Source organism: Peromyscus californicus, unplaced genomic scaffold (genome assembly GCF_007827085.1).
Source record: "Peromyscus californicus insignis strain IS unplaced genomic scaffold, ASM782708v3 Scaffold_20__1_contigs__length_68692818, whole genome shotgun sequence".
Classification (NCBI taxonomy): Eukaryota; Metazoa; Chordata; class Mammalia; order Rodentia; family Cricetidae; genus Peromyscus; species Peromyscus californicus.
Genome location: NW_026294503.1, coordinates 54,384,775 through 54,412,176, shown reverse-complemented (window position 1 = coordinate 54,412,176; position 27,402 = coordinate 54,384,775). Strand labels below are relative to the sequence as shown.

Here is a 27,402-nt window from a genome sequence, read left to right as displayed (position 1 = left end):
TGATATTCTAAAGAATAAGAGAAGTGAAAGTTAGCTACAATGGCAAGTTTTGTATAAAATGTTAATATAATGCAGAACTAGAGGGGTAAGAGCATCAGAGGAACCTGGATTCTGTTGCTCTGGGAGTCTTCCCAGCTCTGGAAAACTGTGTAGCAGAATCATAAATTTCTATAGAGTAAAATCAGTGGCCCTTTCAGCCTGTTTCTGTTTGTTAACTTGAGCAAAGAAAGACACTTGGGAAAGAAAGATCTACTTATTTTCATGATTTCTAATCCCAGAACCAAACGTAGTTGGAATGGCCCCAGCCTCTTTCTAAACACATCTTATTGTCTACCCTGCAGAATTCACTCTGTCTAAACTACCTTTTGAACTGTAAATTCCATGAGCTGACTACATACATGTAAATAAGATATCATGTTATTCTATTTGTTCCAAGACTGCCTATTTCTTACCAGAGGGAAAATTGAAAGTCATTTTTGTCTCCACAATTCATTGGACAAATTGAATTTAGAGACAAACAATAATAAAATATTAATAAATCCTACAAGAAAAAAAAGTATTCACAGAGATCCAAAGGAGGTCAACTAAAAAGAAGTATTGGGGGTTTTGCTAAGTGGTCTTGGCTCTTGGAGGGAGAATTTTCAGCCCAGATGAGAAAAGTTCATTCAAACTATATTTACATAATACATACACAGAATTATGTGTATTATAGGTTTTTGTAGATAAGCAGTTACTAGTATGATTTCTAACTTATTTTATACTCCTCCCTCCTTCTTCTGTACTAACCACCCTTCTCCCCTCCCTAAAGATTTTCTCCATGGCTGATATGAAAAGTTAAATTATAAAATTTTTAAAAAGGAAAAAAAAAGCCAGGCGGTGGTGGCGCACGCCTTTAATCCCAGCACTCGGGAGGCAGAGCCAGGTGGATCTCTGTGAGTTCGAGGCCAGCCTGGGCTACCAAGTGAGTTCCAGGAAAGGCGCAAAGCTACACAGAGAAACCCTGTCTCGAAAAACCAAAAAAAAAAAAAAAAGGAAAAAAAAAAGATTTTCTCTTTCCAATGTTCCCAGTCAGATCACTTGTACCCTGCCATTCCCATCTCTATTGCTTCCCAATTCCCCTAATCTGGTATGGTCCCTTTTCCCTTGTCTGATTTCTGCAGTTACTGCAGGATATGTATTCACATTTGAAGACTTGGAGCTAAGGGCCTCCAATGAGGGAGAACATGGGACATTTGTCTTCCTAGATCTGAATTACCTCACTTAATACGACCTTTTCTAGTTCCATCTGTTTACCTGCAGAGTTCATGGTTTCTTTTCTTTACAGCTGAATAACATTCCATAGTGTATGTCTAACACATTTCATTATCCATTTATTGGATGAAGGACATTTAGGTTGTTTCCATGTCCTAGCTATCGTGAATAGAGCAGCAATGAACGTGACTGGGTGTATCTCTGAAGTAGGTTGTCAACCTTGCCATATGCCAAGGAATAGCATAGCTGGGACATATGGGGGATTTGTTTTTAGCTTTTTGAAGACTCTCTACACTTATTTTCATAGTGGCTGCACCAGTTTAACGGCTCAGGACACTGAATATGGATTTCTTCTTCACTGCATCCCCTCAGCATTTGTGGTGAACTGTTCTGTTGATCTTGGCTATTCTAACTGGGGTAAAATGAAATCTCAAAGTTGTTTTGATTTACATTTCCCTGATTACTAGTAACAGTGAAAAGTTTTGTGATATTTCTTAGCCATTTTTTTTCTTCTTTTGAGAACTCTCCATTTGGGTCCCATTTTTCAAGTGGGTTATTTGCAGTTTTGTTTTGTTTTTTTCATTCTTTGTTTTTTGAGTTCTTTGTATATTCTGTGTCTTAATCCTCTGTCACATGTATAACTGACAAGGATTCTCTTTCATTCTCTGGGTTTCTTTTCACCCAGTCAATTGTTTCTTTAGCTGCCCACAATCTTTTTAGTTTTATAAAGTTCCACTTGTCAGTTGTCAATTGTTGGCCTTAATTCTTGGGAAAATAAAGTCCTATTCAGAAAGTCCCTCCCTACACCCAATATGGGGTACTGCCTATGTTTTCTTCTTTCTAGTAGTTTCTGTGTTTCAGCTGTCATGATTAGGTCTTTCATCCATTTGAAGTTAGTTCTTCTGTAAGGTGATATACACAAGTAGCATTATTCAGACTGAGCAGGTCATATTTAGGAATACATATGTGTATACATACATATATGCATATCACAATGAGAAGAGAGGCCATTAACTTGAAAAAGAGCAAGAAGTGGTATAAGGGAGGGTTTGGGGGGAAGGGAAGGAAGAAATAAGGAAATTATACTGTAATCTTAAAAACAAGAAAATAGGCCGGGCGGTGGTGGCGCACGCCTTTAATCCCAGCACTCGGGAGGCAGAGCCAGGCGGATCTCTGTGAGTTCGAGGCCAGCCTGGACTACCAAGTGAGTTCCAGGAAAGGCGCAAAGCTACACAGAGAAACCCTGTCTCGAAAAACCAAAAAAAAAAAAAAACAAAAAAACAAGAAAATAGGAAGAGAATACTCAAACGTTTAAGTGGTTACTGTTTAATATCAGTTGACTTACCTACTGGTTATGATAAGCAGAGGTGGGGCGCTTCTATCCCTGAATTTATTTGTTCTTTAAGATTAACTTCCAGGATATATTTAACATAAATTTTATCTTCTGTTATAATGGAAAATCACAACAGTGTTTTTTGAAAGTGATGTAAGTTTGTAAGTGTTTAGCCAATTGATCTGTCTTTAGGACATGTCTGTTGTTTGAAAGTTAAGAGTCTGATGGATATAATACAAGGAAGTTCATATTATGAAGTCTATTTGCTGAATGAGGTATTTTAAAGATTATCTGGAAACACCAATCCCTGAGAGCGATCACTTCACCTTATTAACTTTCCTTAATTAAGGAGACTACTTACAACATAATCATGTCTCTCCACGAGAATTTATTTGGCACCCTGTCTAAGCACTTCCAGATTGGTGATCCAACAAAGCTTAGAATATCAATACTTAAAATTAAGCTTTGGAATTAAATTCTCAAGTGAAGCAGGAAGACAGGAATGAAACAATCCACCCTATTTCTGGGACAGGAGCAGTAATTCTGAGATTGTTTTCTACCTCAAAATCGAGACAAAGATTCCCATGCTTATCATTGATCCCTCTTCTTCAACCCTTTTTTTTCTGTCTGTAAATCTCCTCAGACTAGGTTTTTCCACAGGTCTCAGTTCTGTTCTCTACAGTGCATCCTAGTTATCACTACAGAGGCTCTGGCCATCTGCACACAATGCTGCAATTCCTTCAGCCTTGCAAAGGCTCTTTTGACCTGGACCTAAACTGACACATACTTCATGGCTTTCTGAAATGCGTTCACTCTGCAGCTCACTTTATTTAAACTACTTCAGAGATTCTAAACATTACCCCTAGCAATGTTTCCTCCAGTGAGACTGACAGTTTGCTGGAAACATTGGCTATTTGATTTTATGACTCCATAAGAAAGATATACTTTCTTCACAAGTAAAAGAAACAGTTGTTTCATATTTAAGTTATATATTAAATCATTAGATATGTGGCCACCCACTCCTTTGCCATCGTGCCAAGCCTGCTGAGGGGTCACCATGAACAAGGCCCACCCTCCCGAACTGGAAATTTATGAACCAGAAGTTATCGCTGAAGTTAAATGGTGGCAGACATGGATAAGGAATACCACGGGGCTTTGATCTTTATGAATCTTGTGATTGATGAGTGTGTGGAGATGGGCAATAAAATAACATCGGCATGGTGGTCACAAGAGGAAACAGCATCATCATGTTAGAAGCCTTGGAAAAAGTCTAAACAATGGCTGTTCACAATGGCTGTTCAGCAGAGGAGTCCACATGCCTCCCCAAAGGGCCTCTTTGACTGGGGTATAGAATTGGCTCATGTACATTTTCATATGACACTTTTTGATAAATAAACTTTTGTGATACTCAAAAAAAATTATTGGATGTATAATAAATAATTCTTTGGAAATTAAAAGCAAAAGTCAAGGTGACTAAATTGTAGAGCTTCCTGAATTTAGATATATTCCTTCACTGCGTTAATTGCATTATTGGAATAAAAGACTTAACCTCAAAAGGAAAAAGAAATAGTAGCAAAAACAGTGCTAGGACTATTAACCAGTGGTAAAGCACTGGCCTAGCGTGGGTAAGGCCCTAGTCTCAGTCCCCAGCACCAGGGACACGTCAGAGGTTTCTTGCATGTGAGTGACTCTATGACACTATGACTCTATGCTAGTATCCAAGACAGATTAGCGGCATTGACTTCCAAAGGTTTTTCTCACTTCCTCTAAAGAAATGAAACATGTTTTAAATGCCTCCTTTCATCGTCAAGCTGAAAATTAAATATTCTGACTCAAAACAGAACACTTGCAACCTTTTTGCTATAAAACACTGTTGAGAAGAAAGTTAACTATAGCATGGGAAGGACTGGGTCACGGTCATTCTGTCTGACTTCAGACTGATTACACCAAGCAATACAATCAGTTAGTGATGACAAAAAAATGGTAATATATCTCTATATATAGATATAGATATAGATATAGATATAGATCCTTTTATATGTTGAATGATCTTAATTTTAAGCACTCGGTTATGATTTGATTGCTGGACTTTTTAAAAACAAATGTGTACAAGAAGGAGCTGGAAACGGATCCTTCTACACCATAATGCTAAGAAACCAAGGCAGTGGGCAGCATACTAGAGCTGACCCTGTTGGTGGGGGAGGCAGGTGAGCCAGCCCTGAGGTGTGAGAGCAGGAGAGCTGACTCTGCCCCCCACTCTCCGTATGCCATTTGGTGGCATGGGTGGAGGAAAGATGCCCCCCACCCCGCCCCTTGCCACCTGCAGCAGACTGGAGAGCTGGCCTCAGAGGCGTGAGAGGGGTAAAGCTGGTCCTGCCCCTCACCAACTGCAGCACTCACCCTGGGCAAAACAGTAGAGCTGGCCCTGGTGGTATGGGTGCACGTGAGCCAGGCACGAGGGCATGACAGCAGGAGAACTAACTGTCCCCCCGCCCCACCCCTTGATGCCTGCTGCATTGGGTGAGCTAGCCCCGGCAGTGCTGGAGAGCTCGCTGGGGTGGTGACAATAAGGGAAAGCTGGCAGGCTGACCAACCCAGCTACCACCCAGGCCCAGAACCAGGACTGCAAGGTAGCCCACCCCAACACCCACCTCATCTATGAACGGCTGGAGCATGTGAAGGGGCCAGACTTGCAGATCCAAAACTGCAGGATCTCCATGACACAAGGCAACAATAGGATATCCAAGAGGAGTCCCAGCGAGGGTACAGATAGTGTAGCAGAAGCCAGAGGCCTCAAACTAGACCAGACTCATTGAACACTTAAAAGTAAAGCTGTATGGACTAAAGGGTAAACTGTGTGACTCACTGTCACACAGCTTCCATGCTGAGATTTTTTTTGGGGGGAGGGGTTGTTTTGATCTTGTTTGTTTGGTTTGATTTTTGTTTGCTTTTTGTTTGTTTTGGTTTGGTTTTAGGGTTTTTCTTTTAGATTTTATTTTATTTTGAGGAGAGTTTGCAAGGGCAGAGAGTGGATACAAAGGGATGGGGAGATGAATTGAATCGGGATGCAGGATGTGAAATCCACAAAAAATCAATAAAAAGTTAAAAAGAAAAAATAGCTGAGACAGAACAATCATGCGTTCAGAGCCAGCTTGTACTACGTAGTGAGAGTCTGTCTATATGGCACTCAGTCTGAAAGTCCAACAATGGCAGGATGGTTAAAATAGATAATGAATAAAAATTGAAGATATACTTAAATATACTAATGCAATGTACAAAAATGTTCAGGTTTCAATATAGTGTTAATGCTGTAAGCCCAATGTAATAAAAATATATATTTGTAAACCAAATGTAAACATACATTAGCTCTTAAGTTTGTCTTCCATATATAGGTAAACACAGGTTCATTTATGAATAGATATGAGTTGCATTATACTTATATATCTACATGATTTTCCATGTGCTTGCTTTATATCTTGGAGTTGAAATTACTGGTGCTTTTTGCATTTTTGTTCCAATTTTACATTTATTTTTATTTTCTGCATGTTACACAATGAATATTATATTAATTGTATAAGTAACTAGAGGATTTTATAAACCCATATAGCTTGACGTTTGCACCCATTTTTCTTATGTGGTGTACCAGATACAGGAAACTGCTGGTGTAGATTATTTTCAGAGGCATGAAAGGACACAAGTGTTGGTACTAACTTAATGACTTTTCTGCCTTCTATCTGTTTTCGTCAATAATGAAATCACACGCTAGTTTTTAGGTGAAGCAGTCATTTTGTTCTATTAATCAAAAATGGGAGTGACAATGCAGTGTGTCAGGAGTGCTTTTAGGCACAGACTAAATTACATGCACAAATTCTGAGTGTCCGTTATCTAAAATGTTAGTGATCGGAAGGACTTCAGACTTCAGAGTCTTGTCACCCTGAAATATTTGCATATACATAATGATTCAACTAGGGAATGGAACCCAAGTCTAAATATTTTTTAAATGTGCAAGATTATGAGGAAGTCGGATCTCTCATGGTTTGAGTGTAACCGAACAAGCTTCCTTGTGAAGATGCCGTCTTCTCAATTTTTATATACCCATAGCCTCAAGGATATTCTATGTAATATTTTCAGTAATTTTGTACATGAAACAAAGTTTCATGATGTACGATTTTTCCACTGGGATCATCACTGTGGTACCCAGAAAGTTTCAAGTTTAGGAACATTTTGAATTTTAGATTTCAGATTAGGGGTCCTTTACTTGTATCATGTCTAAAATCATCACCAAGATACTAAAAGGATTTGAGTAAAGAGAGGAGAATATTACTGAACTCGAAGTCGAATGTACCCACTTGAAATCTTAGTTTACTTCTTACAGCTCTTACATGTTTTCCTGTGACCAAAGTATATCAAACAATACACTATGCTTTCCCTCCTCTGAATTCTTCAGATGTTGTTTATGTAACTTAGAATTCAATCCAATATTTGCCTAGGGCTGGTCTTTTGTTTTTTGTATGTGTTAGATGGCCTTTTCCAAAGATAACATAAACAAAGCAGGGTCCAGATAATATTATGCATAAGCTGCTGACACAATGATGTGTGCAGAGCTGGCTGGTTCCAGGGGTGTAAGTGTGAGAAGATGGTTCCATGGGTACAAGTGTGAGAAGATGGTATCCTCACAATGGAACTTGTTCGGTTACACTCAAATCATGAGAGATCTGACTTCCTCATAATCTTTGCACTTACGCCTGAATCAGTTCCTTCAATCATCAGTCACAGCATGTTTGACAATGATTCTGATGTACATAATCCATTGTTATTTATAATAATTATTGAAGGGCTCTAGCATGCCCAAGTCTGGCAAACATGGCTCAGGGTGGGGGGATTGCCCTTCCCCTCCCCCCTCCCTTGCTAAACTGTTACATTATATTGCTAAAGCTAGCCACCAAGGTCCCTTATTTGGCCACTTTGTTATGCCTGACTCATTCCTGTGACTGATCACCAAGGTCCAGCAATCAAAATTAATTATTTTGGCTAACCTCATTAAAATACCCAATCAGAACTTACCAAGACGTCCTAGCTCATTCTTACACAGACCTCCCCCTTTTCCCTATAAAATTAACACTTTGCAAATCTATTTGCTACTGTTTCTGCCCAATTCTGATTCAGCCACCTTGTCTCTTTTCCTTGCTTAATAGAGGATCTCTTTGTATTTGGTTTGTGCTTAGAAATTGGTGTTTGGGTATGGTATGTTCCCAGTCCCGGGTCCAGAAGGGAGCACCCCACAGTACATGGGTCCCTTCAATTATGTCTTATCTGATCATGTGCCTAATGCTTAATTAAGCATGGAATGCTTTATTTAGGGAGCATATGTGAAAATCAAAACTAAAAGATAAATTTAGAGCAGGTTTTCTTGACATTTGTTTTGAATAATATGGGGCCATTAAAGTATTCTGTTTAAAAAAGCAAGGACGGCTGGGAGACAAAGTACTTGTGTGAGGTCCAATTGTCATACTAGGTTCAATTACAATATCAAAAAAAAAGAAGATGGGGTGAGATGGTTCTGTGGCTAAACGCACCTGTCTAGCAAGCCTACGCACATGAATTTGAGCCCCAGAAACCACGTAGTAGAAGGAAAGACCCAACTCATGAAAGCTGTCATTTGATCACTATGTGTGTGTGCACACACAAACAAAATGAATGTTTTCAAGAAGAAGATGATGATGACGATGATTTCCATGATAAAAATAAGAATGAAAATTGTTGACTATTTCAGCAATTCTTGGGGCTTCACATTGAAGCCATGAATAAATGAGCTGAATTTTGACTAGTGTACCATTTCTCAACAAAATTATTTTGTTGTGTAACATTCAATCTCATCTATCAAGCATACTTTAGGGATTGTGAAACTCATAATTGCATTTCCTCTTTCTTAAAGGTCATACCAAATATTACACTTTGTTGTCAGGTTACTACCATATGGTTTAGGGTTTAAATAAAGCAAATTAACTTCCTCAGTCTGTTGTGTCTACAGTTCTCCTTTGGGATCTGTCGCGCAGGTCTTCCTAACCTTCAGTGTCTAGGAAACCAACTATACAATTTATATATCTTGATGTTCTTAACCAAGAGTCATTTCATTTGCCGGAATTTTGGCTGGCAGCCTTCCGTTGACTCATATGTGTCTCAGATGTGTGCTGCATTTCTCTGGCTCAACTTTAGAATGGTAATACTTAAAATATTCTACCCAAGAATGCATCTATCAACACCAAAGGATGCTGTAAATTACCCAGTGATACTGCTCACACACTCAAAAAAAAAAGGAGAGAGAGAGAGAGAGCAATGGAAAAGAACATCTATTTTGATAAAGAACAAAACCTCCTGGCCATACTTAAAACATTAAAGTCTGATTTGCAGCTGCTTCTTTCTATTGCTCTGCAAAAACAGAAAGACAGTAAAAGCATAGAGCTGGAATAAGGTTCTGGATGCCATAGCAACGGCATATTCCATGATGGCATTATGTACCACCTGGCATGCTCCTGACTAAAGTGAAATATTTTGTCTCCGGATTAACCAAAATGGGACAAAACATAGACATAAAACAACAATCACATTAAAGCAACCTACCGTTGGAGCATGAGGCATCAATCACTTTTATTTTCCTAATAATGTCTTTTTGTGCTACCAGATGTTAGCACCATGTCAAGATTTATGAGTAGAACCAAACTCTGAAGTATTCAAAGAGTAAAAGAAAAAAATGTGTATTATCAACCTGCTAAGAAGACCTTACTGAAATGGATCTCAGTAAGAAATTCTAGCTAAACCCTCAGTGTATGCATTCAACAGAAGGCTGAAATAGAGGAAACATAAAGGAAGACTGGCTATGACCTTGGACTAGACAATGTGTCACCACTCTCCTACCTTCAAACCCAGTGCTCTTGTGACAAAGATGCATGGCATTTCACAGCATTAGTATTGAACCAACCACAAAAATAAAGGTCTTGATAATTTCTATCTTCATATCAAAAGTAGGTTTGGACAATCTACCCAAGTAGAGAAGTGTGGACTTAAATTCAACCCCAAAAATATTGGTATGTATCACTAAGCATCTATTGACTGAGAATATGACCTATATAGAATACTACAAATATTGTAGGGTATATATGCATTGTCTATCAGCAAACATCTCTGGCTTTCTCCTTTAAGAATGCATGGAGTTCACACTGCTTGATTAATTTGAAATTAAGCATGGACATGTGCCTTGTTTGGACCGAGAGAATGTGAGTAATAAGGAAGTGTGTCACTGTCAGGCAGACATCATAAGAGCCAAAGTATCATTTGCCAAATCGCCTCTCTACTGTTCCTGACATCAGAGAAGCACATGCAGAAATAGTCTGTATCACTTTGGGTCCTTGAGTCACCCCTTGAGAACTCAAAGCCCTGCTAGCCAAGGTTAGACCTGAAATCCAAAAGGAAAAATCTTTGTACATTCCAAGGAGTTGGGCTGTTGGTTACCACAGCATAATTTAGCCTCTCTTGTCTGATAACCCCTTTTAAAGCACAAAGTACAAGCCACATTAAGTATCATTCCACCTTTGCTTCAGCATAATCGCACCATCAAAATGTCTTTCATTTCAGTTAATAAGAAAGAAAATCATGTGTCACAAAGGTAAAGCAACTTGTCCAAGAGGGAGCAGATGGAAAATGACTAAAGCTGCAAGCCAGGCTCTGAATCATGCTTTTCCACCATCCATACAGCCTATTCTTGAGGAGGATTCTAGCCAGATTAAATTTTAAAAATATGTAACATAAAATTGTGAAGAAGCAATTGTGTAGTTTCTACCAGAAAAAAAGCTCAGTTTAAAGAAAAAATCTTCCCATAAATGCAAATATGAAAACAATTTGTTGGTTATTTGTAGCCTTTTGTGGTCCCATATGAATTCTTGGATTGGTTTTTAGATCTGTGTAAAATGCCATCAGAATTTTGATGAGTATTTCATGGAATCTGTAGGTTAAATTTGGTAGTATAGTCATTTTCACAATGTTAATTCTGCCAATCCAGGAGCATGGAAGTTCTTTCCATAGTCTTGTGTTTCTTTTAATGTCATTTTACAATGTCTTAAAGTTTGCAATGTAGAAGTCTTTCACTTCTTTGTTACCTTTTATATTTGTTGGGGCTGTGTAGTAGATAGCTGTTCCAGCTTTGACTTTGAAGCATTGCCCCTAGTGAGGCAGCCGGGAACTGACATGCCTACGTATGACCTGCCCCTGGAGCATGGCCAAGATAGGGACCCTTAAGACCCTGAGATCCATACATGCCGCCCCTCTTGGCTCCTGGTGATCCTGAATGCTAGATTGCAGACCAAGTCAGAGTTCTCCAGAGAACCACACTGAACTGCACCTCACCTCTCCCGGACCCTGTAACTGACCCGTTTACTGGTTGTAAGTTACCCCGAAATAAACCTCCTTTTAACTACCAGATAAACTACGTGGAGTTGCTTTGTTAAATCACTGCATTAGGGGAATTTTTTTTTTTTTTGGTTTTGGTTTTTGGTTTTTTGTTTGTTTGTTTGTTTGTTTTTGGTTTGGTTTATTGAGACAGGGTTGCTCTGTGCAGCTTTTGGAGCGTATCCTGGAACTCGCTCTGTAGACCAGGCTGGCTTTAAACTCACAGAGATCCGCCTGCCTCTGCCTCCCTAGTGCTGGGATTAAAGGCGTGTGCCACCATCACCCAGCTTGTTGGGGCTATTATTAATGATATATTTTTTTCTAATTTTTTTCTCTGAGCACTCATTGTTGGTATATATGAAGGCTGCTTTTGATATTGATTTTATATCCTGAAATGTCATTGCAAGTGAGAATTTTTTGAGCAGGAAGAGCACAGCTGGGGATATGATAGTAACTGACTTTAATTTATACTACAAAGTTATAATGACAAAGACAGCATGGTACCAACATAAAAATAGACAGATCAGTAAAAAAATAATAATAATAATAATGATCCAGAAATAAACTGACAAAACTGTGTCCATCTTATTTTTTTATCAAGATACAAAACCACGAAGTGGGATAAAGACAGCCTATTCAGCAAATGGTGCTGGTAAAATTGAAAACCAAATATCTACCTACAGAAGAATCCAACTAAGTCCATGTCTTTCGTCCTGTACAAAATCAACTCAAAGAAAATCAGAGACCTTATTTTAAAACCTGAAACACTGAAACTTCTCGAGGGAATATTCCTCAAGATGTTGGGGTAGGAAGACACTCTGAAAAGAACCCAGGAGCTACCCTGTTTGTGAGGTACTGCCCCGACTCCCATCCGCTGCTCCCATCTCTATAACCACAGGCCTAGCTCCAGAGCCGTGGTTTTGGAGACGTCTTTGCCTGTACAATTCAATGGCTCATTCACAGCTTTATCTGACCTTGTTCTGATCCTGCAGCTCCTCCACTGGCCCAGTCTGTGGAGTGACAGGCTCTCACACCAGACACACAAGCAACGAATAAAGTACACATTCCCAGGTCAAGTCATAAAAGCAAAAATAACATGAATAATGAAACCTGCCTGTCTTCCATCAAAGTGGTCCCTGAGGAGAACTACCAAGACGAACCCCGGGACACGGAATTTATTTTTAAAAAAGAAATCATTAAATTTATCAAAGAATTCAAGGAATTTAAGGGAACACAAACAAAAACTTAGTTTAATCCCAAGAGGATAACAAGAAATGTCTTTGTGATGTTTAAGAAAACACCAATACACATCCACATTAAATGACCCCTGACAAGCAAATTCAATAAATAGGTGAGCATTCAAAACAATACAAGCTGAAATGAAAGCTGGGTGCTGAAAAACTCAGTATCCCAATTAGAAACTCAGTTGAATGAATCAAGCAAAAGACAGAATATGAGGACCTGAAGATAAAGAAGATACAGACCAAATGGAAAAAGAATGTAAAAATGTGTTTCAAGCACGGGAATGGAGCATTGAGGAAATGTGGAACACTGTGGTAAAATCAAATCTTTGTCATTTCAGAGGCTACACCCATAAAGTCTCACCAACATGACTGCCTAAACATGAGGTAAACCAGGAGAACGACAAAAGCCATGCCGAAGTGGACAGAGGAAAACAAGGAGGCCCCGTCCCTCCACACCGAGAACTACAAGAAACTAAGGAATGCCAAGAGTGGGGGAAAAGGTGTATTCCCCAGGGAAGTGCACATCACTTGATTATCCACTGTCAAATGGTCATCGGTGAAAACATCCATACATCGATGAAAACATAACATTATACAGACTGAGCAGGCTATACTTAGGAGCACACATGTGTACAAACATACACATATGCGTGTAACTACAAAAATAAAAAAGGAGGAGTTTATGGGAAGGCTTGGGTGGAGGAAAGGGGAGGGGGAAATGGTGTCATTATATTACAGTCTCAGAAATAAAGAAAAAAATCAAATCTTTGAATTGGACATAGAAGAAGGGTAAGAGCTCAGGACATTGGCAACAAGATCACAGAAAAAAATTTCCCCAAACTAAAGAAAGAATCACCCATAGAAATACAAGAGGCATGCCAAACCCTAACTTGACAAGACCAGAAAAAGGTCTCCTAAGACATATTATAGTTAAAACACTAAATATACAGAACTATATGTGTGTGTGTGTGTGTGTGTGTGTGTGTGTGTGTGTGTGTGTGTGTGTGTGTGTGTGGTGGTATTGTGTTCCAAAAAATACTGTGCACCCTAATAACCCTAATAAACCTATCTGGGGTCAGAGAACAGAACAGCCACTAGATATAGAGGCCAGAAAATGGTGGCGCACACACCTTTAATCCTATCACTTGGGAGACAGAGATCCATGGGATCTCTGTGAGTTTAAAGCCTTACTGGAAACAGCCAGGCATGGTGACTCACGTCTTTAATCCCAAGAAGTGAGCCTTTAATCCCAGGAAGTGATGGCAGAAAGCAGAAAGGTATATAAGGCGTGAATACCAGGAACTAGAAGCTTTTAGCTGGTTAAGCTTTTAGGCTTTTGAGCAACACAGTTCAGCTGAGAGCCATTCGGATGCGGACTCAGAGGCTTCCAGACTGAGGAAACAGAATTAGCTGAGGAATTGGTGAGGTTGAGGTGGCTATGGCTTGTTCTGCTTCTCCGATCTTCCAGTATTCACCCCAATAACTGGCCTCAAGTTTGATTTTATTAATAAGTACCTTTAAGATTCATGCTACATATATATCATATATATATATATATATATATATATATATATATATATATATATATTGAAACTTGCAAGAGAAAATAATGTCACAGTATATGAGGCAGACCCCCAAGGGTTTTCTTCTGACCTGTATACACCATGACACATACCATGCCGTGCACGTGACCACTTACCCCCTCACACTCACAAAAAAAAAGTCTTCTGTGTCTACCATCACCTCAGTACGACATGTGTTCAAGAGGGAGCTGTATTCTGAGTCAATAGACAAGCAAGAAGATGTCTGTCAATCTCACTTTGAATCTGTGACCTTCAACTCTGAAGGCAACCTATTCACACCTAATTATACTAGTTTTTAGAAGTTGTTAACCCTCACAGCACAGATTGTCCTTGTCACGATGCAGATTGTCACCATAACTTCACCTTTGTTCTTCAGTGGTATCTTTGAGTATTTTTGTTTCATGAGGCTTTGTTTGGGCATTTTTTTTTACCTTTTTAGTCTTTTGCTTATATGCTATGGTTTCCGATTTTGTGTGTTTATGGTATACGTGCATGCACGAGTGTGTATTGTGTGTGTGTGTGTGTGCATGTATATGTGTTTCTCGTGCTTTTTCTTTGATTTTCTTTTCCTGTTTATTATATTTTATTCCTGTTTGTTTTATTGTTTGCCTGTTTGTTTTCTAAAGAAATAAAAAAAAAAAAAAGTGTGGAGTTGGATGGGTAGGGATATGGAGAGGATCCGAGATTAAATGAGGGAAAAGAAACTAGTCAGAACATACTGTATCAAAAAATTTTACAGAACCGAGAACCGTTCCTATTTAGTTTGGAACCCACACCAGGGCACAGGACAGGGTACTGCTGGTGGCTAGTGTCAAGAAAAAATCCCCCACCACCACCGCCACCACTCCGTGTCCAGTGTCATCAGGCTAAGAAGCACACTTACATACAGACTCACCGAACCTGAACGATCTTCCTGCAAAAGTGATCCTCCTCTGCCCTCTCGTGGCCAAGTTCCGCATCACACATACTTTTAAAGCAGAGGCCAACGAAGAAGGCTATTTGGAGATGGTGTTGGTCAGTGACAAAGCAAGGGGCAGAGGGGTGTTCACCGTGTGCTGTCACTGTGAAGAAAGTCTGGGATGGCTAGCGGAAGCTCTGCTTGGGTCTGTGGAATGATGGAGATCCTAGAAAGACACCAAAGTAATCTTTGGAGCAGGGACGGGCACAAGGGAAAGGCACGGTGGGCGAGGGGCCATTTCCAGGGCGTATGTTTTAGAATTTAGAATTATGGAGCTGGAGAGATGGCTCAGGGGTTTAAGAGCCCTTGCTGTTCTTGCAAAGGACCCCGATTCAGTTCCCAGCAACCACATGGTGGTGCACAGCCATTTGTAACTCCAGTTCCAGGGAACCCAACACAAAAATAAAATAAAAATTTTAATTGAAAGTTGGGATTACACACACACACACACACACACACACACACACACACACAAAATCATGTTACATTTACCAAAGTCAACTTGAAGCAACTTCTCCACATGGAAATAAAATGGCTCAGGGCATCTTCTGAGCCACTGGGAACAAGGCTTTGGAAGGACAGAGTTCTGTGTGCAGGTGGCAGTATGTTTTAAGATCTCATGATACTTGTATTCATTTGCACCATGGGTGCAAACACACACACACACACGGGGATGGGGGGAGTAATGATAAATATAAATTTTAAAAGTAAAATGCATGCTATCATACCAAATGTAGATAAAAATGATTTACCTCTTTTTCTGTTCTTATGCTCCTGTATTAGGAAGTATTAACTAAAGATGTCAATACAACATTGCGACATAGAATAGGGTCCCCATGCCAACTTCTAATTCATGCTTAGTTACAGGCACTAAAATGTCACCTTCCTCCCTTCTGACCACAACTGTGTGTGGTGTGTAAAGACGGTCTGTTGTGGGATGGTCTGTATGGCAAATGTGTTGCTGATTAGTCAATAAATAAAACACTGATTGGCCATTGGCTAGGCAGGAAGTGTAGGCGGGACAAGGAGGAGAATAAAGCTGGGAAGTGGAAGGCTGAGTCAGAGAGACACTGCCAGCCGCCACGATGACAAACAGCATGTGAAGATGCCGGTAAGCCACGAGCCATGTGGCAAGGTATAGATTAATGGAAATGGATTAATTTAAGCTGTAAGAAGAGTTAGTAAGAAGCCTGCCACGGCCATACAGTTTGTAACCAATGTAAGTCTCTGTGTTTACTTGGTCGGGTCTGAGCGGCTGTGGGACTGGCAGGTGAGAGAGATTTGTCCTGACTGTGGGCCAGGCAGGGAAACTTAACCTACAACGGTCCCCACGCAACAGGTAGGGAACTGGAGGGTGGTGTTTCTGTGACCTCTTCCAGTCAAAGGTATTCATGTGCTTGTCCTGGGGGAAATGAGGATATGCACACCAGACCTGTGTGTCACCTTGTGAAAGTAAGAATTTGGTGCATCTGAACACACGCCAAGAGTGGAGACAGACCAGAGTCCCTCTCAACACAAGCACATATCTTCACTCAAAAAGAAAGCCAACCCCCACCAAGAAGGAAAGAGTCATGCTCACCCCTCAACCTGGCAAAAGTCTGAAGGTCTTCTGGACCCATGATATGGCTAGGGATGCCAAGGGCACTGATGTCACTGAGCAACTCAGGCCAGTGTCTTCTATCTAGTCAAATGGGGCATTGTGTAGGGTACATAGGAATATGTAGGGTATATAAGAATAAGATAGGAATATAGGAACAAGGTAGGAATATAGGAATAAGATAGGAATATAGAAATAAGATAGAAACATAGGACTAAGATAGGAATATAGGAACAAGGTAGGAATATAGGAATAAGATAGAAACATAGGAATAAGATAGGAATACAGGAATAAGATAGGAATATAGGAAAAAGGTAGGAATATAGGAATAAGGTTAAGGGATGGAAACTGACAGCCATCAGCTTGGCCAGCACAAAGGGATTAACCTTTAACTGGACCCTTCCATGTTTTATGATGGGCAGATCTGCCAACAACCCAAATGTTAGTTTTCTTTTACTAAAGATTGCCCTTTGTAGCCGTGGGGTTAGCTATTCTTCCACAACCCCCTACCACTCACGACCGAAACCGAAGTTAACTTTTAATGAGTTCTCTGTGACAATCTATCTGCCTTGGGTTGTTTCGTATTCCACCCCACCCCCCATGAGAACCCCGCTATGTCAGGGGGAGTTGCAGGTTTGGGCAAACATTAATTAACTGAGTCAGGGAGGGCTGCAGGGATATACAAATATTGTTTAACTGAAACCTTGTTAATGGGAAATTCTAAAAACCTAAAAACAATTTGTCTCCAAAAGTTTAACTTCAAAATTGTAAAAATTCCTTTGTCCATGCCTAATGCTTTCCCCTTACTATAAAAAGGGGCTCTAACCCCCCTACAGCTGCCGCAGCCCCAGAATCCCCAACACTGGCTATTGTCTCAGCTAGCTGATAAGCTTTTGTGCCCCACGGTGATATTTCCCACTTTTTCCCCCTCTTTGGTTTCTGGAATAAAGTCTGCTTCTGGTTTAACAGGCTTTGATGGTCTGTCCCCCATTATTGCATGACCCTGGACCCAACAATTGACCTCCAAATACCTCGATAGAAGTTCTCATTCTACAAGCCATATCATGTATCATAGAATTCAGTCATTATCCTGAATCCCATAAACAAATGGCAATTTTTATAGTGAGATCATAGGAATTTAATCATTTGTGGTTGTGTGGCCTAAGAAGAAACCACCCGGCATGGTGATAGATGCCTTTAGTCCCAACACTGAAGGAGGAGGTCAAGGATAGGCATATTTCTGGGAGTTTAAGACTAGTCTGATCAGCCAGGCGGTGATGGCACACGCCTTTAATCCCAATACTGGGAGGCAGAGGCAGGTGGATCTTTGTGAATTCAAGGCCAGCCTGGGGTACAAAGTGAGTTCCAGGAAAGGCACAAAGCTACACAGAGAAACTCTGTCTCAAAAAACAAAAACAAAAAAACAACAACAAAAAAGATTAGTCTGATCTACATAAATAGCTCCAGGCTAGCCATAGTATGACCCTATCTCAAAAACAGAAACATGCCGGGCGGTGGTGGCGCACGCCTTTAATCCCAGCATTCGGGAGGCAGAGCCAGGCAGATCTCTGTGAGTTTGAGGCCAGCCTGGTCTCCAAAGCGAGCTCCAGGAAAGGCGCAAAGCTACACATAGAAACCCTGTCTCGAAAAACCAAAAAAAAAAAAAAAAAAAACAGAAACATAAGCATAAAGAAACTGTTTTTCATTAAGTGGAACCCCACATGAAATTATAAACTGCTGGGTCCCTTCTGTGTGCAGAGTGTAAAATCTAACTTAGTCATGCCAAAATAATAATAATAATAATAATAATAATAATAATAATAATAATAATGATAAATTCAGAAACCTACTAATCAAATAGAAACAGAAGTGAACAGACGATTAACATAATAAAGCCCACAAAAACTAATAATTTTATGTATAATATTTTGTAAGCCACATTAAATGAATTTATAATAATATTAGGAGAAATGAGCAAGTTAGGAAACTCTCAAGCATTTTGATTAATAAATTAACCTTTTACCTGCACTCCAGTACTATTTCACATAAAGATCCCAACTGTTCCTACTCACTAAAGACTCTACAAAGGTCTCAAGTTCCTTTTGGTTTTTTTTTTATCTTATTTTGTTTTTGTTATGGTGTCAAAAAACCAGGAGCTAACACCAAGATGTGGCAAGAGGAAAAAAAAAATTATTTTAGAGCCAGGCCAAACTTACAGGCTCCTTGAGAGTCGGAGAATGAAGCAGCCAGGACTGAAAAGCAAGGGAGCCTTTTCATAGTCAAGCTCACGCCTGAGGTGCAAATGATTACAAAAACAGAATTTTTGCAGTTAGTAATTTAGTTAGCCATCAGCCAGTTCCCTTAACAAACCATGAAACATTTTACGGTCAGCTAGTTCTCTTAACTTACCGTGAAACAATGGAAACAATTTACGGCGTGTAAATCACGAGATTATAGAGGAAGAACAAAAGAGCAAGCTGACTGACCTTTAGCTGAGGACATGATTAGAGAGGAGAAAAAGGAACAACAGAGAAATAAATCAAAGTCTAACACTGTTGAACTAAAAAAGGAAGAAAAAATGGAATCAACTGGCCCTTACCAGTTTTGTTTTGTTGTGGGAGCCTGCTGGAGTACAGCTCCAACCTGCTCCTACCTTTGGAAGGGTTCTGGGGTGGAGGAGAGAGGAATAAGGAAATACCAGGTAGAAAGATAGAAAGAGACAATAAGAAAGACAGAGACACAGGATAGCTTCGGGAGGGTCCTGGGTCAATACCCAGTCGCCCAGAGCTTTATTCAAAAGAACTTTTTATAATATGCCAAGGGGCGAAGCAAAAGACCTCCCTCTATCAAGATCAAAGCACACTGAACAGCCAAGTAGAGATCCTTTTAAAACACTTGGTACCCACGCACACCTGGTACCCACGCCTGTGGCCAAATCACCCATTATGCAGCCCTGCTGGGTAAAGCAAGCTCAGATTCTTTGACCCTGAGTAAGACCTCACTAGGAAGCCTCTGTGGGCCATCACATTTTGTTTTCTTTCTTCTTGGGGTAAATGTTGTTTAGACTAGGAAAGACTCTAACCCACAGTTACTACTGCCTTTCACCCAACTTAAAGGTTTATCATACCAGGGCACAAACATTACTTTTGAAGTGGCTGTCTTCATGGTTGAGCACACAAGAAGGGCCCTCTTTGGGTTGGGGTAAGCCACTTTGTATACTATTTCCAGGAAGGCAATTCTGGTTATGTAAATGAGAGCATTTATGTGGTATCAGGTTACAAGTACTTCTGATTAGCTGTCTAATTCTGCCACTCCGTGGCTCGAGTTGGGTAAAGAGGAACTCCAGCTTTTCTGCCCAGGAAATGCTTTATGAACCTTGATTGAAACTGGAACCTGTACCCTATCTGCCCATCTGTGCGCTCGCGCTCTCTCTCTCTCTCTCTCTCTCTCTCTCTCTCTCTCTCTCTCTCTCACACACACACACACACACACACACACACACACACACACATTTTATTGTTTTATGCCTAGTCTTTTGCTGGCATGTATGTCACTGGGTGTACCACAGGCATGCCAGGTACCCTAGGAGACCTTGTAAATCCTGGAACTGGAGTAACAGTTGGCCATTAGTTGTTTTGTGGGTAGTAGGAACCAAACCCAGGTCCTCTGGAAGAGGATCTAATGCACTTAACCACTAGGATATCTTTCCAGCCTCCACTCCCTCCCTTCCCACCCCCCAGATGTTCCCATGCTGTTCTCCGAATCACCAGCTGTGCAGAAGAATATATGTAATGTACATGAACTCTATCCTACCAAAATGATCCTGAGTTGCACCATCCATTTAAAAACATAAATGAAACATTCCTGTAACTGCAGGCTCCCTCCAAACATATCTATGGCTGTGAATACCTCCATTCCCTTTTCTTATGTTTTACCATGGTTTTGTCTGCTTGTATGTCTATGCACCACATGTGTGCCTGGTGCCTGCAGAAGTCAGAAGAAAGTATTAGATATGCTGGAGCTCGGGGTGCAAATGTTTCTGAGCCATTGTGTAAGTACTAAGAGCTTAACCCCAGTCCTTTGGAAGAACAGCCAGTGCTCTTTGGGGTTTTGAGACCAGGTAACTTGGGGTGTAGTGGTATTTGCTCCACCTATGACCTTGGGCTATATGGATCAAAAGAGGCAGTGCTTCCTGCCTTCATATGTGACCTCTTAAAAGGAAAGGGAGAGGGGTCACATTCTTCTTGACTGTCCTGGAATTCCCTTTGTAGACCAGGCTGACGTCGAACTCACAGAGATCCACCTGCCTCTGCCTCCTGAGTGCTGGGATTAAAGGCGTGCACCACTACCGCCCAACTGTTACAGGCACGGAGTGTGGTGCTGGAGTTTCTGTAGTAGAACCGGAAAGAGTAACGCGGGGAACCCTGTGTCAGGAAGAGCGAGGTAAACAGGATAGGGGATGCTGAGCACTGCCGGTGGAGCAAGATGTAATGGACCACAGGTAACGCCACGAAGCCACATGGCGAAACATAGATTAATAGAAATGGGTTGAATTAAGTTGTAAGAGCTAGTTAATAATAAGCCTGAGCCATAGGCCAGACAGTTTGTAATTAATATAAGCCTCTGAGTGATTATTTTATAAACAGCTGCGGGACTGTGGGGCCGGGCAAGACTGAGAAATCTTCCGGCTACACTGGGGTGTCCTTACTATGTAACTGAAGGGGTTAAAGTCTCCCACTCTCACAACTGAATTTAGGTTTCAGGTCCCTGAGAGGGGCAAAACAGGTGTCTCTCACAACAAAGGGCCATTTATCCACAACATCCTCGAATTCAGGGATGAGGAAGAGAACACATACAAGGTCTAAGTCAGCCCCACAATGTCTCAAGGACAAATCCTGCAGCTCCCATCTGAGTCATATCCAGATTTGCCCACACTTGTGCAAGTATGTCCAAAAATTGGTAAGATTAAACCTCAGCCCATTAAAAGTATACTAGTGTAACTGCTGCTTGCTTAACCAATTATGTTTGAGATGACCCAACTGTTCCTGAAACTCCCCTAAACTATGCTTAAAAGGACCTGTGTGCCTTTGTTTGGGGTCACCATTTTGTACAAGTGGCTGACACCCCCTCCTCCATATGCTGGCTGTTTCTGCAGAATAAATGCTCTTTGCTTTTCCATACTATTTGAGTCTGGGGTCTTCTTCAACGTTTCTGGACCTTACATAACCATGATAGCTAATCTTGGTTTAGGTTAGGTCTTGGGTTAACTAAAAGACAGCATGTCTGTGAGGGATGTTCTTGATCTGCTAAAACTGAAGTCAGAAGATCTCCCCTAAAACACAGGTGACACCACCTGTTGGCAGCCCACGTTAAAGAAAGCTCAAAAGAAAAGTCTCTTGCTGTTTGCCTGCTTGCTTTCACGACCCACTGGCGCGTTCTTCTACTGTGTTTCTGCTACAGTGGCTACTACTGCTGCTTCTTCCTTTTGCCGGCATCAGAACCCTGCTCCTTCAAACGTTCCAGAATGTACTGAATCCTCCAAGCCTTTGGTGCCAAATGGTGGCAGCTGCCAAAGCACCTAGCTTCATTAGCTGAGCTGCCACTGGATTCTTGGCTTTTCCAATGTGAAGAAGGCCATTGTTGGATGACCCAGCCCATATTGTGTAAGCCAATCAACCTCTCTTTCTGATATAGATATATATAGATATATAGATATATATATATATATATATATATATATATATATATATATATATATATATGCAATGGCACAGAGAGACTACTGAACTAGACCACTCCATGGACAGAGAGAAAGATTTATTGGGGGGATCATCTGTCAAGGAGGGGAGGGGGGTGGGGTTTGCAGAGAGAAAGCAAAACTTTGGAAAAGCAAGCAGATTTTTATATGACAGTCCACGGGGCATGAACCTGAGCTGATGTAGGAATCCGGGAGTGAGATAACCTTACCAGAGGTAGCTGGCCTTTGGGGGGAAGGCTAAGGGGGACTCCTGGAGAATTAGTTCTTGGTGAACAGGAACTACTTTAAGAGATCTGCTTTTCAGAAAATTGGGAATAAGTCTTCCTCAAGACCTAGTTATACCACTCTTGGGTAAATACCCAAGGAATGCTCAATCTTACCACAAGGACACATGCTCAACTATGTTCATATCAGCATTATTCATAATAACCAGAACCTGGAAACAACCTAGATGCCCCTCAACTGAAGAATGGATAAAGAAAATGTGGCACATATACACAATGGAGTACTACTCAGCAGTAAAAAACAATGACATCATGAGGTTTGCAGACAAATGGATGGAACTAGAAATATCTTGAGTGAGGTAACCCAGACTCAGAAGGACAAACATAGTATGTACTCACTCATAAGCGGATACTAGATGTGAGGGAAAGGATGGCCAGACTGCAACCCACAACTACAGAGAGGCTAGCTAACAGGGAAAGACCCTAGGAGGGACACATGGATGACCCTGCAAAGGAGAAGTGGATGAGATCTACATGAGTGGACTGGGTGTCAGGGGGTGACAGAGGGCGAGGAGTGGGGAATGAGAACATAGGGAAATGGGAGGGTCAAGCTGGAACAGGGACAGAGTGGGAGGGCAGGGAGGAAGATACCATGATAGATGAGGACATCATAGGGATAGGAAGAGGCAGGGTGATGGGGAGGCTCTCAGGAATCCACAAGGATGATCCCACCTTCGTCTACTGGCAGTGGTCCAGGGGGTGCCTGGACTGGTCTACTCTGGTGACCGGCCTAGCAAATAACCTAGCTGTCATCATAGAGCCTTTGTCCAGTGACTGATTGAAGCAGATGCAGAGATCCACGGCCAGGCACCAAGCTGAGCTCCGGGAATCCAATTGTTGAGAGAGAGGAGAGATTCTGCAGGCAAGGGATGTCGAGATCATGATGGGAGGATGTGCAGAGATGATGGGCCACACTAGCAGAAGCCCATGAACTGTGGACTGTTGGCTGTGGAGCCCCCATGGGACTGGACCAGGCCCTCTGGATACAGAAGATGGGTGTTTGGCTCGAACTGTTTTGGGGGAGAACCCAGGCAGGGGGATCGGAATCTGTCCCTGATCTATGGGCAGGCTTCTGGGAATCCAGTGCCTGTGGTGTGATGTCTTGCACAGCCTTGGTGCAGTGGGAAGGGGCTTGGATCTCCCTAGGCTTAGTGTGCTGGGCTCTGCTGAGACCCCATGGGAGACCTAGATTTGGGGGATGTGGGGTGGCTTGGGAAAGAGGGGTGGGAGGAGGGAGGAGGGGGATTTGTGGATGGTATGTGGAGTGAGTAGAAAATTTCTTAATAAAGAAAAATGAAAAAAAAGAATAATTTAAAAAAGAGATCTGCTTTTCTAATAAACAGAAGCCTTTAGGCTCCTTTACCCAGTAGCAATCCTTCTGTTTAACTACCCAGAATCCTTCTGTTTAGGATGATGTCACCTGCATTGTCATTTGAGGGGGAGGGGTTTGAACCTGACAATATATATTCATTCCATTGCTTCTGTTCTCTAGAAAAATCCTGATTAACTGAGTAGCCAATCACAACCTTGAACTCTTGATCCACCTTCTCTATATTCTAAGTACTAGGCAGACTTGCAGGTGTGCACCATCACATCCACTTCATGCAGTACTGAGGCTTGAACCCAGTTCTTCATACAAGCTGCGCAAGCACTCTCCCAACTGAACTACGCCTCCAGCCCTGTTTATCTTGGTATGTGTATGAAGTGTGTATGTATGTAGGCAGGTATGCACACACGCCCACGTGCATACATTTGGAGGCCACAGACTGGCAGCAGGTGTGACAGGGTGAGACAGTGCAGAGTTTCCTCCATCTTGTATTCCTGCTGAGGCCATTTTAGGTTTGACTAGAATTTGATCAGGGATGCCCCATGGAAAATTACCCAACTCTATTCTAGGAACTTGAGGTCAAGATGCTTCAGCTAACTTAGCTTCTGTTAAACTACTTGCAAAACCTCCGCCTGCAGCTGCCAAGCAAGATACCAAATATGAGTTTTACATTTAAAAACCCCTTAATCTAAACACTCAACATTACACTTTGGATCCCAAAATACCTACATGTAGTCCCAGTGGCTGGAATAAAGTTTTTCAATTGGCTATAGACTGAGTGTTCTTCTCCAGTGGGCACCCTGTAACACAGATATCTCCTTCAATCACTCTCCACTTTATATACTGAGGCAGGGTCTCTCACTTGAACTCGGAGCTCACCTATCTGGCTAGGCTAGCTAGCCACTTTGCTCCCATGGATCGCCTGTCTCTGTCTTCAGCTTCTGGGATTACAGGTGAGGTGAGCCACCACACATGTCCATCATTTATGTAGGCTCTAGAGATCTGAACTCTGAGTTTTGTATCAGCTGTACTAATCAGGGTTATCTAGATGAACGGAATTTATAGAATGAACCTATATGGGGGTGGGGGGCGGTATTACAATGGTTTACCAGCTCTGTTCCTGCTAGTCAAACAATGGCTATCTACCAACGGAAGGTCCAAGATTCCATTAGTTGTTCAGTCCACAAGACTAGATGTTAGCTCTGATGCCAGTGAAGGAATGGACTTGCAAGAGTGAGAGCAAACAGGCAAAGAGAGAGCAAGCTTCCTTCTTCCATGTCCTTTACATAAGCTGCCTGCAGAAAATGTGGCCTAGATTAAAGGTAGATCTTCCCACTTCAAAGGCCCAGATTAGAAGTGGATCTTCCCACTTCAAATGATTTAATTAAGAAAAAAATTCCTCACAGGTGTGCCCAGCCTGGGTTTTCCTTAATTACAGATGTAGCTAAGTTTAACAACCGAGAATAGCCATCACATCAGCTGAGCTGGCTCCCAGATCTGGTTTTGGGTTTTGTTTTGGTTTGGGTTTGTTTTTTTTTTTTTTTTTTTTTTGGGGGGGGGGGGGATAGCCGAAGCTGGTTTCTGACTTTTAGCAATCTTCCTGCTTCAGCCTCCCAATGGCTGGTATTACAGGCTTGCACCACCGTGGCTATCTGAAAATATGACTTTTTGAAGAGAAAATAAAGAAGAGCTTTGCCACTGGGGTCATAGTGTCTGCTTAAAAGATGTCTGGTAAAAATAAATATCTGCTTGTTTTACCATCAAAGAAAGCCTGCTTCTCCGGGCACCTGCAACACCTGAGTGAAGCAATTAGTTGCTATCCTATACCCACTACACCCAGGCGTTCCAAAGGGCTGGTGTCCCTGCTGCTCAGTGGGAATTCCTCACCGACACAAGACACACACACACACACACACACACACACACACACACACACACACACACACACACACACACACACACACTACCAGGCAGCTGTGGGGAACTGTAGCTAGAGTTTTCCTGCCTGGCCCACAGTCAGGACAAATCTCTCTCACCTGCCAGTCCCACAGCCGCTCAGACCCGACCAAGTAAACACAGAGACTTATATTGGTTACAAACTGTATGGCCGTGGCAGGCTTCTTGCTAACTGTTCTTATAGCTTAAATTAATCCATTTCCACAAATCTATACCCTGCCATGTGGCTCGTGGCTTACCGGCATCTTCACATGCTGTTTGTCATCATGGCAGCTGGCAGTGTCTCTGACTCAGCCTTCCACTTCCCAGCTTTATTCTCCTTCTTGTCCCGCCTATACTTCCTGCCTAGCCAATGGCCAATCAGTGTTTTATTTATTGACCAATCAGCAACAGGGAATGTTTTACCTAAACAAGAGAGGCTGAATTGTACAAGACAAGTTTACAACCCAGGGGGGAGGAAACCAGCCCCCCCCATCCCCATGGCTGCACTTGGGTGGCAAAGGTATGCAGGACTTCCTTGCATTTTACTAACAAAACTGGCAACAAACAGCCCTCTATAGACTTCAGAAAGTGCTTGCTCTCGTTCAGAAGCTCTGTTTATAGGCTGAAACAGCTGTTAACTGGAAGACTCAGAGGGAGATTTCACTTCCTGAGTTGGTTGGGATGACTTTCAGAATGTTGTGGGGTCCCCTGCACCCTCTGTGCTGTGGCCCGCTGCTCTTGACCTCATCTACGACAGTACAGTTTCCACCGCTGTGTGTTAGGATCTGACTTTGCTTTGTTAAGCCTGCAATTGCCGCAGATCCGCCTGTGAGGCTGGGAAGAGGGCTCAGTGGGTAAAGCGCTTGCCATGCAAGCGTGAGGACCCTCAGCACCATGTGAAAAAGCTGGACATGCCTATAACCTATAACTGCAAATAACTCCGGTGTTGTGTGGGATGGGGGCTAGACAGGAAGATCCATGGAGCTTGCTGGCTCCCGGCCTAGCTGGATAAACATGAACTCCAGGTTCAGAAAGAGACAACTGTCTTACAGGAATAATTTGGAGAGTAATAGAGGGATCTTCCCCCAGGTGCACACACTGTGTGCTCATACTTACATATTCCCATGCACGCGTGCACGTGCACACACACAAACACACACGCACACACACACACACATGCACACATGTGTGTAGTGCAAATTCTAATTGGTCTTAATAATAAAAACCTGGAGTCAGATATAGGGGTAAATGCTAAAGATATAGGGGTAAATGCTAAAGATCAGAGGAGCTAGCCAAAATCACCTCTTACCTCCATAACAACTCAGACCAAAAAAAGGGGTGAGCTCCTGTCTCCTGCCTTATATTCCTCTCTCCGCCTAGTCATATCACTTCCTATCTCCACCTCCCTAGTGCTGGGATTAAAGGCATGAGCCTCCACCAACAGGCTCTGCTTCTCTTTTAGACTGGATCAATCTCGTATAGCCCAGGGCAACCTTGAACTCCTGATCTTCCTGCTTCCTCCTCCCAAGTGCTGGGATTAAAGGTGTGTGCCACCACTGCCTGGCTTCTGTCATTAACTAGTGACTAGCTCCACCCTCTAATCTCCAGGCAAGCTTTATTTGTCAGAGCACAAACAAAATATCACCACATACGTGCTTATTAAGGTAGAGAGGGGTTGAAGACCCCT

The 27,402-nt window shown here is 41.8% G+C and overlaps 1 pseudogene; it reads left to right on the top strand.

Annotated features, from left to right (window-relative positions):
* The first annotated feature begins 3,641 nt into the window (after nt 1–3,641).
* Nucleotides 3,642–3,858, top strand: LOC128116321 (small nuclear ribonucleoprotein G-like; annotated as a pseudogene).
* The last annotated feature ends 23,544 nt before the right edge of the window (nt 3,859–27,402 follow it).